This window comes from Euleptes europaea, chromosome 7 (genome assembly GCF_029931775.1).
Source record: "Euleptes europaea isolate rEulEur1 chromosome 7, rEulEur1.hap1, whole genome shotgun sequence".
In the NCBI taxonomy this organism is placed as follows: Eukaryota; Metazoa; Chordata; class Lepidosauria; order Squamata; family Sphaerodactylidae; genus Euleptes; species Euleptes europaea.
This window is the reverse complement of record NC_079318.1, coordinates 34,424,156-34,436,713: the sequence shown is the minus strand read 5'-3', so window position 1 is coordinate 34,436,713 and position 12,558 is coordinate 34,424,156.

Sequence of the window (12,558 nt, the reverse complement as noted above, 5' to 3'; positions counted from 1 at the left end):
AATGTATTTTAAAAACATCCATAATGCTCAAGATGGCTAACAGCAAAAGAAAAAAAAATTATATAAAAATAACCCAGTGGAATTACTCATAGAAAAATATAAAAACAATCCACAGATCTCCCCTCCTGTTCTTGTTTCTTCTTCCCCCTCCTCTATTGTTTTTCTCAATGTTGAAATTTGAACAGTAAGCTGTTTTGGGTCAGCTTTTTGCTTTTAAAAAATCTGTAAAGTTGCACAAAATTTCTACCTTTTTGTCTGATCTTTGAAAGTTGATTAGGAATACTGAGCATGTTTAAATCACTTAAACTAACTATTCCTTTGAATTTTTAATCCCCAACTTGATCAGATCACAAGTCAAGATAACTGATGTTATATATAATGTCAGCATGTTGCATAATGAATTGAATAGTTATTCAAGGGTGGGCTGCTTCATTCTGTAGTCTTTTTTGTATAAATAAAGATGCATGTTACTTTGTCTCTTGTGACTTATGTTCTGCAAGATATATGCATATCGGTGGTGCTGTGTATTCCAGAAAACTGCCACCCTTCTCTTGCCCAGCTAGTGAAATTGTGTTATACTGTCACTCAGCACTATCACTAAAGAATGCTGGTTTGTTCTCACTTCATTACTCACCTTGCAGAAAAGTATTTACATTTCTTTTGAAAACCTTTCCTGCAGTTTAAATAACGTGCTAATATATGAGGTAGCCTAATCCTACAGCTCAGCTTTTTGCAGTAGCAAAGAAAGGTCAGATAAGACTGAACACAACATGTTAAATCCAAAGTAAATTGACAATTTCCACCAATTTCCCTCTTCCACTGTTTGTGGGGGTCCCCTATCCTCCAGCATCAGCATTTTGTGGAGATTGGTGGACTTCAGTGGGAATAGAGAGGCAGGAAATGTGCATTCCACAATGGAAAATTTAGTCTGGATCCAAGCCAACAGTCTTCTAGACAGATCCAGCAACTTGGTCTTCAAGTATAGTTGCCAACTTCCAGGTGGTAGCTGGAGATCTCCTGCTATTACAACTGATCTCCAGGCAACAGACATCAGTCCACCTGGAGAAAACGGCTACTCTGGAAGGTGGACTTTATGGCATTATACTCCACTGAAGTCCCTCTATTCCCCAAACCTGACCCTCCTCAGGCTCCACCCCAAAATCTCCAGGGATTTCCCAACCCAGCGATGACAACCCTATCTTCAAGGACACTGTGAATGTTTAGGGAGGGGAGCAATGAAGGTGTGCCTGATGAGGGTGTAGGGGAGCAGGATGTGTCAGTCGACTACATTCCTTGATCCCTTTAATTATCACAGGGGACTGTAGAGTCTGTTCTGACTTGATATGCAGCTTGACCAGATCAGAGGCAGAATGTCCAAGAATAATTTCTCTGGACCCAGTGTAATCTTTTAATGCATCTACCCTCAATGATCCCATGTGTGTGTGTGTTAAGTGCAGTCAAGTCGCTTCCGACTCATGGCGACCCTATGAATGAAAGTCCTCCAAAAAGTCCTGTCTTTGACAGCCTTGCTCAGATCTTGCAAACTGAGGACCGTGGCTTCCTTTATTGAGTCAATCCATCTCTTGTTGGGTCTTCCTCTTTTCTTGCTGCCCTCAACTTTTCCTAGCATGACTGTCTTTTCCAGTGACTCTTGTTGTCTCATGACGTGACCAAAATACAATAGCCTCAGTTTAGTCATTTTAGCTTCTAGGGTCAGTTCAGGCTTGGTTTGATCTAGAACCCACTGATTTGTTTTTTTGGCAGTCCACGGAATCCGTAACACTCTCCTCCAACACCACATTTCAAAGGAATCTATTTTCTTCCTATCAGCTTTCTTCACTGTCCAGCTTTCACTTTCCCACTTTCCCATACCATACACATAATCTCATGAGTTGTAAAGTGCGGGGGGGGGAAACTATTTTATTTCTGATATCATGGTAATGGACATGCAGCTCAGCCTTGCCCCTAGTGCAGTGATGGCGAACCTTTTAGAGACCGAGTGCCCAAACTGCAACCCAAAACCCACTTATTTATTGCAAAGTGCCAACACGGCAATTTAACCTGAATACTGAGGTTTTAGTTTAGAAAAAAGAACTTCCCTGGACTCGCAGCTGGGCGGCGGGGAGTGCAGGGAAGGGGGCGGGGGCTTTGAACCGCTCCGCGCTGCCTGCGGTTCAAAGCCCCCCACCCAGCTGGGCGCGGGGAGTGCAGGGAAGGGGGCGGGGACTTTGAACCGCTCTGCGCTGCCTGCAGGCAGCACAGAGCAGTTCAAAGCCCCGCCGCCCAGCTGAGCCGCGCGTGCTGGCAGAGAGGGCTACGCATGCCAGAGTCGGCACGCGTGCCATAGGTTCGCCAACACGGCCCTAGTGGATCCCTGGTTCTGGCAGAATATACCTGTTTCCTAGGGTTGCCAACCTCCAGGTAGCAGCTGGAGATCTCCCGCTATTACAACTGATCTCCAGTTGATAGAGATCAGTTCACCTGGAGAAAATGGCTGTTTTGGCAGCTGGACTGTGGCATTGAAGTCCCTCCCCTCCCCAAACCCCGCCCTCCTCAGGCTCCGCCTTAAAAATCTCCAGGTATTTCCCAAGCCGGAGCTGGCAACCCTACGGTTCCCCCCTGATCAGCTTGTTCCAGGATAGCACACACTGCATTTAGCTGAGCCCGCGGCTATCTAAGAGCCAAAACAGAGCCACTGTTTGTGCTAAGTTGTGGAGCGGCTATAACCATTTAACGGTGGCGAATGTCTAAATCTTTACTGTGAAGAAATGCAGCGACCAACACACCTTCCTGACACCCACAAAAGAAGTGATAGGGGATGCTTGCTGCGTTCCACATGCCGGTTTAATGTGACTTGACCAGAGATGAAGGATCACTGCAAATGCTGCTAGTCGTGTGGCACAACCAGGCAGCGGTTTCATGGTGGTCTTGAGACACCTGTTCGCACTTAATTGACTCGCCCTGAAGTTGACCTTCCTCCAACATCTGTTTTTGTGCTACGGCCAAGTAAAGTAGGATGTAGTTTCAACTAAGCCAGTGTCTGGCACCTGCTCTTTTATTATTTATTATCAAGATTGCATCAGCATTCACAACCCATATGCTAGCCGCTGTCCAAACAGGGAAAGATGAGCTGGTCTTTCCCTCAAAACGTCTTTGAAAAAAAGATGAAACAGAAATAGCTTGGAAGACTTGGGACTGTTTAGCCGTGGCTTAAGAAAACAGTCGCTTTCTCCAAGCACAACACGCTTACACATTTTGAAAGGATTCAAAATGTCAGTGAGAAGGCTCAAGATGGAGACCCTGGTTATGATCCTTAGCTCACAGAGAGGCAGCTCTTTGCATCCTTTCTGATTCCATTGGGGATCACCAACACAAGGTTTTTTTTTCTCAGCGACTGTAACTCTTAATTCATTCTGTTATTACACACAATACAAGCAATTTCCTTCCAATCTATTGCTCCCCAGATTTTCCTCTTCCATATCCCAATTCTTTCAAAGGTTGACTTTTGGGCAATTTTTTTCACTGTGGTGTGGGTGGGTCGGGGTGGGTGGCTGCCTTGGTTGGTCCTTGGGCCTTATGTTTGACACCCCTGGGCTAGATCATTGTCCTCTATAAGATGGAAAGCGAATCTCCCGACTGTTTGATTGGTAGGTACAATCATAGATATGAGAGTTCTGAAACATTTGCAGCGACCAGGTTGTTCTTAGGCACAGAATGGGAATAAAAGGCTGTTGAAATGGGTGAGTGGGTGGTATCTAGGGTGACTTGTCATAATATGAACACGGGAACTATTGTGCTACATGACTGACATAGTTATCGTCCACACATTTTTTTCTTCACAAAGCAAAGTTGCCTTTCATAAGTTCATAAGAGGGTCATAAGTTCAGTTTGAAGAGCTAATACAGAAACATAATATGCTGAAATTTTTTAAAAAGTCAACTCAAATTTTTATTTTTAATCCGTTCTTTATCCACCGCGAAGGCAGGCAGTTGTGACCTCTGTCTCTCTGGCACTTCCTAGTAAGGCAAACTGGGAGAGCTAATACATGACGTGAAACTGAACTGCAGGCTACCCTGCTCATGTGATTGGGTCTCAGGCATTACAGCCACACTGTGGCACGAACCCACGGAAATGTGGCTCTCATAGTGAGCTTTTACCATTGAAAGGGTACCTCGGCTGTGTCGTCTTGCGTAAACAGCTCTAAGGTTTATCCAGACTTGTGGACTGTCTGGTTGCTTTGGATAAACCACAGGCTGTTTAGAGAAGAGAGGAAGTACTGCACACAAATCTGATTCATGAATTAGAGAAGCGCGATTCGTTTCAGTAGCGCTGTTTGGCTTGGTTGGGAGAACCGTCTTGCTGGAACACGTACTGACAGTTCCCTCCTCGGTGTTGACATCTGCAAACCATATATGTTGGGGTTTGGTCAACACTAGCGGTGCTACTTTTGACAGCTCTAACTGAGCTGCTGTACTCAGGCTGATTCTCTTTCAGCCGGGGAAACAGGAGCATTCAGCTGAGGCTCACATTTAGGCACAATATGGCAGGGCTTCTGGTAGTGGCAGTGTTGTGAGACAGCCTCCCTAGAGAGGCCGGAAAAGCTACCTAACTGCTTAATGTTATAAAAATATTTTTGTTAATCCAAATATTTTTTCCCTTCTGGGGTTGGTGTTTATTTCTCTATTGCTGTTGATGCTTGTCTTTATTTTTATTTTTTAAATACTGTTTTTGTAACGTTCTGACTTAATTTTTTTGTAAATCTCCTTGAATGTTCTTGGACAGAAAGCATACCTGTACAAATAAATATACCACATTTAATGAGTCGTTTTGCAGAACTAAGGTCAAATTATGTACTTTAGTCTCTTTCAGGTTGTTTTGCTGATTTCTGATCAGTGGGCTTAACCTGTGTAGTGCTTGGGGTAAAACGTGGATAAGGGAATTCAAAACCCTGTTCAGACCTGGAGTTCACTGGGTAAACTTGAGTTGGCAGGGTAATTTGCTTAGCAGGGCTGTTGTGAGGATAAAATAGGATAATCTTCCAGTAAACACCACTCTGAGTTCATGGGATGAAAAGTAGGATTCAAATATTTATTTAATTTATTTTACATTCGCTCTTTCTCACTGAGACTCGAGGTAGATTTCACAATGTAAATCAATGCAGTCAATAGGATAATACATCTCATAAGTAATGTGATAGGACTAGGATTGCAGATGTTTGAAAAAAAGCTCTTTTCTGAACAAAGCATAAGATTTAACATGACATATTAAACAATTCAGAACATGGTATTACATCAGTAGAAACGCGATGCACATTTCTGGGCCAGTCTGTTACTATGTGGCCCTATTGTCTTTATGAAAATGCCTTCCTGAATATTTCTGTTTTACATAGTTTGCAAAATTCCAGGAGTGTCAGAGACTTCCTGACCTCCTCAGGCAGGCCATTCCCTATGGTAGGGGTCACTACAGAAAAGGCATATGTATGGGCAGTTGTTAATTTTTGCATGGTGTGTATGTGTGTGTTAAGTGCCGTCAAGTCGCTTCCGACTCATGGCAACCCTATGAATCAAAGTCCTCCAAAATGTCCTATCTTTAACAGCTTTGCTCAAGTCTTGCAAGTTGAGGGCCGTGGCTTCCTTTATTGAGTCAATCCATCTCTTGTTGGGTCTTCCTCTTTTCCTGCTGCCCTCAACTTTTCCTAGCATGACTGTCTTTTCCAGTGACTCTTGCCTTCTCACAATGTGACCAAAATACGATAGCTTCAGTTTAGTCATTTTAGCTTCTAGGGTCAGTTCAGGCTTGATTTGATCTATAACCCACTTATTTGTTTTTTTGGCAGTCCACAGTATCCTTAACACTCTCTCGGTGCCACTACAGCTAACCCTGGTTAGTACTGCGCAGAAGAAGGCACTGGTAAACCATTTCTGACCAACCTTTACTTTGAAACCCCTATGATGAGACAACCCAAAATAGTGTTTGCATGGTGACACCTGTAAAAGGCCCTGCCCAGATGAGTGAAGTTGTCTTGGTGGGACATAGGTAGAGAGGTGGTCTTGCAGATATGATGGTAGATAAAAAAACTGATGCTCTTTTCTGAACTATATATTCTGAATTGGCATTCTTCACTGACTCCATTGATCATACTTCACTTATACAGCCATCTACTTCTACAAGCTGTTGTGGTTTACTAAGATAGGTTGATTGGGGAGCAGAAGGAATAGAACAGGATATCTCTTCACTCGCCCCCCCCCAACTATGCATAAAGAAACAGCATAAAGACAAAGCAACAGTTTATCTTCCTTGTTATCAGATCTCATTGGGATGATGGGTCAAGGAGGGTACAGGCAGCCCCACAAATTCGATGTGGATCAGGGAGTGTCATCTACTAGGGAGGAAGCACTTGGTCTTGGTTGGAGGAAAAAGGAGGCACTGCATGTTTCAAGATCCTGTCCTTCCCTGCAGTAGCATCCATTCTCCAGGTGCAGAGGAAGGCTACACCTCTTGAGAGCCGATAAACCTCCATGTGCATTTAAGAGTTTTAACAGGAAAACATTATTAGAGAATTACTCTCCAAAAAGCTAGGTTTTAAAATATATTTTTTAAAAAAAGATTTAATAAGCAAGACGAATAGAAAAGTATGAGTTCAATTATTGTTTGTGGTGATATTCTAAGAAAGTATTACAAATAATAGCTTTGCTAGAATACATGAAGCCCCGTGGCGCAGAGTGGTAAGCTGCAGTACTGCAGTCCAAGCTCTGCTCACGACCTGAGTTCGAACCCAATGGGAGACAGTTTCAGGTAGCCGGCTCAAGGCTGACTCAGCCTTCCATCCTTCTGAGGTCGGTGAAATGAGTACCCAACTTGCTGGGGGTAAAGGGAAGATGACTGGGGAAGGCAATGGCAAACCACCCCGTAAACAAAGTCAGCCTAGTAAACATTGGGATGTGATGTCACCCCATGGGTCAGGAATGACCCAGTGCTTGCACAGGGGACCTTTACCTTAGAATACATTCCTATTTCCAGTTATCCCCATTATGTACTCGTAATGTAGAAATATTCTATCTTTCCTGCTAAATGTTCCTTAACAGAGACACAGAAAACAGAACCTACTTGGTATAGCCTACAGACCGATCTATTGACTCTGCCTGAATTTTAGTGGTTGGCAAAGAGTGGTACCTGCACTGCAATCCAAGCCTTTTTTGTCTCTGTCTTCCTGCCTCTTCCTTTCGAAGCTTTCCACCGACGAGGTAAACTAGCAACCAAAGGTCACCAACATCATAAAGTATCAGGGAATTTTCTGTGGCGGTAGCTTTGTGGCAATAGGATGATGGAGAGTGGTGTCAGGCAAATTGTCCAATTAAAGTGTCTAATGAAAACCATGCACCCTTCTCTATGCCTGTGTGTTTGCTTTAGTTGCACGTAGCACAACCATCTCTTTATTTTTCTCCTAGTGGGATTATTTGTACAATACTGCAGAGGCCTGCTTTTTATCTTGTTGATTTTCAGCTTACTCTGAAAAGCAATCTACTTATTAGAGGGCAGGATGACAAAGAATTTACCCTATGCAACACACCATACATTTTACATACCCCAAATAAGACTCAGCTGTGCAGTTACTCTATAACTAATACTGAGATTAATATACTTGTCAATACTGTGATTCATAAATCATGCTGTGGATACTTATTGAATTATAATATTTTAAAAATAAAATGCAAAATGGTGGTTTAGGAGTGAACACATGTTGACAATTGTTCTGTAAAAAGTCTTGAACATGAGAGATCCTTCATCCAAACACGCAGGACTGGTAGATCCTTCATCCAAACGTACAGGATGGGTAGATTGGACACAGAGTAAAATTTGGTCTGAAATTAGATATCACTGTATTGAGCTAAGTGAACATTAGGCATGGGAAAGTACCCAAAGTCTCATTCCTGTTTAAGACATGTGGGTCAATTCAGAAAAAAAGTTGATCTCCACAATAATTCCCACCCGCTTCACCCAATATCTGAAGATCTCTGGGATCATGACAGCTGCCTGAATTTAAGAAAGGGGTAACATTTCAGTGGTTGAAACTCTCTGCTCCTGTAGAGTTAGGAGGGGAAGGACAAAGTGAACAAAGGGCCTTGTGTGTCTATCACAGGAAACATAGGAGAACCTTGTTTTACTAGGTCAGTTTATAGGAAGTTATGAAGTGTTACACAAATGGCTAGTTTGTCTTCCTGTAGATCAGGGGTGGGGAACATCAGGCCTGGGGGCTGTTTAAGGCCCGTGAAATCATTTGGTCTGGCCCTTTGTGGGTCCTGGCAGATCACTAGCTCAGAAGGATGTAAGACTGGAGATCCGCCCCCTCCTGCGGACAGGAATAGCCTCTATTCAAGGCGGATGTGAGTTTGTTTTGCCGAGAAAAGGAACCTTTTTCTTTGTTAGCTATGGAGCTGCTAGGACTGCCCAAGAAACTGTATTAACCCTTTCCCACCCGGGCCGTGGAGAAACGTATTCCCTCTGTACTACAAGAGGGCAGGGGGTGAAAGTGGCGGCAATGGAGGGGTTAAAGGGGGCGGGGCCAGAATGTGTGTGTGTGTGAGAGTTCTTAGCCATTGTGTCCTCCTTTCATCCCTGCAGGCGGAGGTAGCAGGAGCCGGCTGTAGAATCCGGCCCCGACCATGCGGAGCAGGAGCAACTCCGGCGTGTGGCTGGACGGCTACGCCCGGCTGGTGCAACAGACCATCCTGTGCCACCAGGTGGGCATGTGCGCCCCTGGTTGGATGCTTGCCTGCTTGCCCATGCCAAGGAGGAGGGTCATCTGGGGCAGCTGCCTGCTTGGGGCTTGGTCGGCTAATTTTTAAGTTCATAATTTTGTATGGCCCGCGAATTATGTTATAAATATCCAAATGGCCCTTGGCAGAAAAAAGGTTCCCCACCCCTGCTGTAGATCCTTCCTTTGGCTGGAGCTGGGTGTGGCATATAGGCTGAATCCCTACTTGATATCCCTTAAAACCTTCTGCAGGCTTGAGTTGTCATAGAGACCAGCTTGGCTGGAGAATAGAACATGTTTTAATTGCTTTTGGATGGCCCAGGCTAGCCTGATCTCATCAGATCTCAGACGCTAAGCAGGGTCAGCCCTGGTTAGTATTTGGATGGGGGACCACCAAGGAATACCAGGGTTGCTGTGCAGAAGAAGGCACTGGCAAACCACCTCTGTTAGTCTCTTGCCATGAAAACCCCAGAAGGGGTCGCCATAAGTCGGCTGCGACTTGACAGCACTTTACACACACACACATAGATAGGGTTGCTAGCTCCGAGTTGGGAACTACCTGGAGATTTTGGGGCAGAGCCTGGGGAGGGTGGGGTTTGAGGAGAGGAGGGACTTCAATGCCATAGAGTCCAATTGCCAAAGTGGCCATTTTGTCTAGGTGAACTGATCTCTGTTGGCTGGAGATCAGTTGTAATAGCGGGAGATCTCCAGCTAGTACCTGAAAGTTGGCAATCCTATTTATAGAACACATCGGATGGGCAGTGGCCTGCTAGGGCAAGGAGGGATGTATAACTTAATTCAAACATAACCCAAAATTACACCATAAGCAGAGATTTTTATCCAGGGTGTACACATATAGAGGTACATAAAATTATTTGTTGGTGGCTTGAGGAAATCGATGAGCACAATCCAGAGCTGGGGAATTTTAAGTTCCATCGGCAGCAACAGAGGAGACTGGGTCCATACTGGAATGGGCCCATAGTGTTATGCAAATGTTAAATATTAACCTAGGAACATATCTTGAAGATGTTCTTCTACTGTAACAGGGATACTCCCAATATGGTGGCAAAAATATTTTATATTGTTTAATTGTGTGTCTTAAAACATTACTTCTTGTTCAGATTTAACATAGCCTTTTGGTACTCTAGCTACCAATATGCTGACGTGGAAGACCCAAGCTAGCCTGACCTCATCAGATCTTGGCTGCTAAGCAGGGTCGGCTCTAGTTAGTACTTGAATGGGAGACCACCAAGGAAGTCCGGCATTGTTATGCAGAGGCAGGCAATAGCAAACCACCCCTGTTCATCCCTTGCCTTGAAAACCCTACAGTCAACCATAAGCCAGCTGCACTTGACAGCACTTCCTACTACCAAATATGAACATTGGCAAGGTTTTTTTTTGTTCTACTTTTTACAGGGCTCACAAACTAGTCAAATTGAGCATTTTTTCAGCTCCATTTATTCCAGTGGGAGTGGTTTATAATTTCTGTGAAATTAATGGGCTATAAGTATGCTTAACTTTGATTGGATCATATCCAAAATTTTATTTCAGGAAACCCTGAGAAAGATATTCATACTAGCAAACTTGCTTTATCAGTAACATTGTCTTCATCAAGTGGTTTCAGAACAGCATTATCTGCTTTCTATTGCTGATTTTCCCTGGAGGAGTCTACTGCTGTGAAAATGGCCAGGATCTAATAAAGTCAGCATTCTGATTTGATGAGCTCAAGTAGAAGTGACTGCTGTTTAAACAAAGGGTTTTGCAATCCAGCAAAGTGGCAAGGGGAATAATCAAAGAACACAAAACACAAAAGGATATTATCTTAATTGTAAGATTAGCTGATACATTTCCCTGGTGGGAGATCTGTTTCCAAAGAATAGCATTTCCATGAAGGCAATATAAGAGAAGGCCTTAAACTTAGAATGCTTTGTTCAGCCAAAAATATCAGCCTTCTGGTCAATAAAGGTCCTGTAAACCTGCACATTCGGATTTCACTAAAGCTACCCTGACTAAAGAGTGAGTGGTCCTGCCAAAGATGAAACCATTCTCCCATACCCCCCAGCACCTTCCAAACATATTACTGCTGACTTGACAGAAAGGTAGAAAGTTCATGCATATTGAATTCATCTGTGCTTTCAGAAGGTTTGGTCCATGATGTCTGTGCTACAGAAATCGAATCCATTAATACAGCAGGGTAGAGCAAAGTGCAAGAGCTCACCTTCTCTTAACCTTGGGAACACCTTCTCCATTTTGGCAGAAGAAAGGCAGGCCCAGTTCAGCCATTTAGCACATTCCAGTGCCGTTTCAGTGGTTGCAGAACAGACAACCCCTGCTCCCCAGTAAACACTCAAACTAATATGGGATATTTTGTTTTCACGATACCCTTAGTCTTCCCTTTAGTTTGCATGCATTGGCCCAGTACAAGTATGACTCTCCCTGTAGAGCACCCGCATCAGACCAAACCCTACGAGGAAAGGCTGAGGGAGTTGAGAATGTTTAGTCTGGAGAAGAGGAGGTTGTGGGGGGGGGACGGGCATGATTGCTCTAAGTATTTGAAGGGCTGTCACTTAAGAGGAGGGCAGGGTGCCGTTCCTCTTGGCAGCAGAGGACTCGCAATAATGGGTTTAAATTGAGGGAGGAAAGGGACCGGCTGGATATCAGGGAAACATTTTTACATTAAGAGTTGTTTGACAGTGGAATCGGCTACCTAGGGAGATGGTGAGCTCTCCCTCACGGGCAGTCTTTAAGCAGAGGCTGGACAAGCACTTGTCAGGGATGCTCTAGGCTGATCCTGCATTAAGCAGCGGGGTTGGACTGCATGACCTCTATGGCCCCTTTCCAACTCTATGATTCAATGAGTTCTATGAGACATGCAGTGAGGGAACTGATATAATTTGTTCCTTTACAAACTGAATAGTATTGCCATCTTGTTAAGTGATGGAAACCAGTTCATTAAATACAAATTATATTGAAATCTCTTCTTATCATAGAATCATAGAGTTGGAAGGGACCACCAGGGCCATCAAGTCCAACCCCCTGCACAATGCAGGAAATTCACAACTATCTTCTTTCCATTATAACATCAATGTCTGAAACATGCGGCCCAGAAAAATTATCTTAATTTACACAACAACATTACTTCCTTCTTGGTACTGCTGAAAAGCAGAACTAGTAAAATTCAATGGGAAAGTATAAACAGTGGGTCTCATTACAAATCAACTCAATCACAAAGGCAAGTTTTTCCACATTTATTTTTTATTGTATTGCACAAAGTATCTACGCAATGCAGGGACATCTCTACATTCCCTGGAATACCATCTGCTGCAGCACAATCTCCTTTGAGCGTTGTGATTAGTCAGTGCTTTCCTCTAAAACATAAAACAATCCATTGCAAAATGTAACATTTGAGTGTCAGTATCAGTAACTGAAAGAACAAAGCTAAAGGATCAAATATGTTGTTTTCCCCCTGCACACACGCAACAAATATACAATTTATACAAATGCTTTCCAAGAAAATGCCAAGCAACAGCTTTCTGGTGCAATCCTGTGAGTATATAGAACCTACCATAAAAAGTCTAATGTGCATAAAAATAGACTTCAGCTCCTAAAATAATTTAATAGCAACTGCAGTTTGCCCCTTCATCTTTTTTAGATTGGACTTTGTAGAACCGAATACATTTTGGGTTAGAACTGGAGGCTTAAGTAACTTCAATGGCACCATTGTATTGGCAACATATACTTTCCATAACAGTTGAACAGAAAAAAGTCATTCCCATCTGAGCACAAATCTCTGCATTAATACT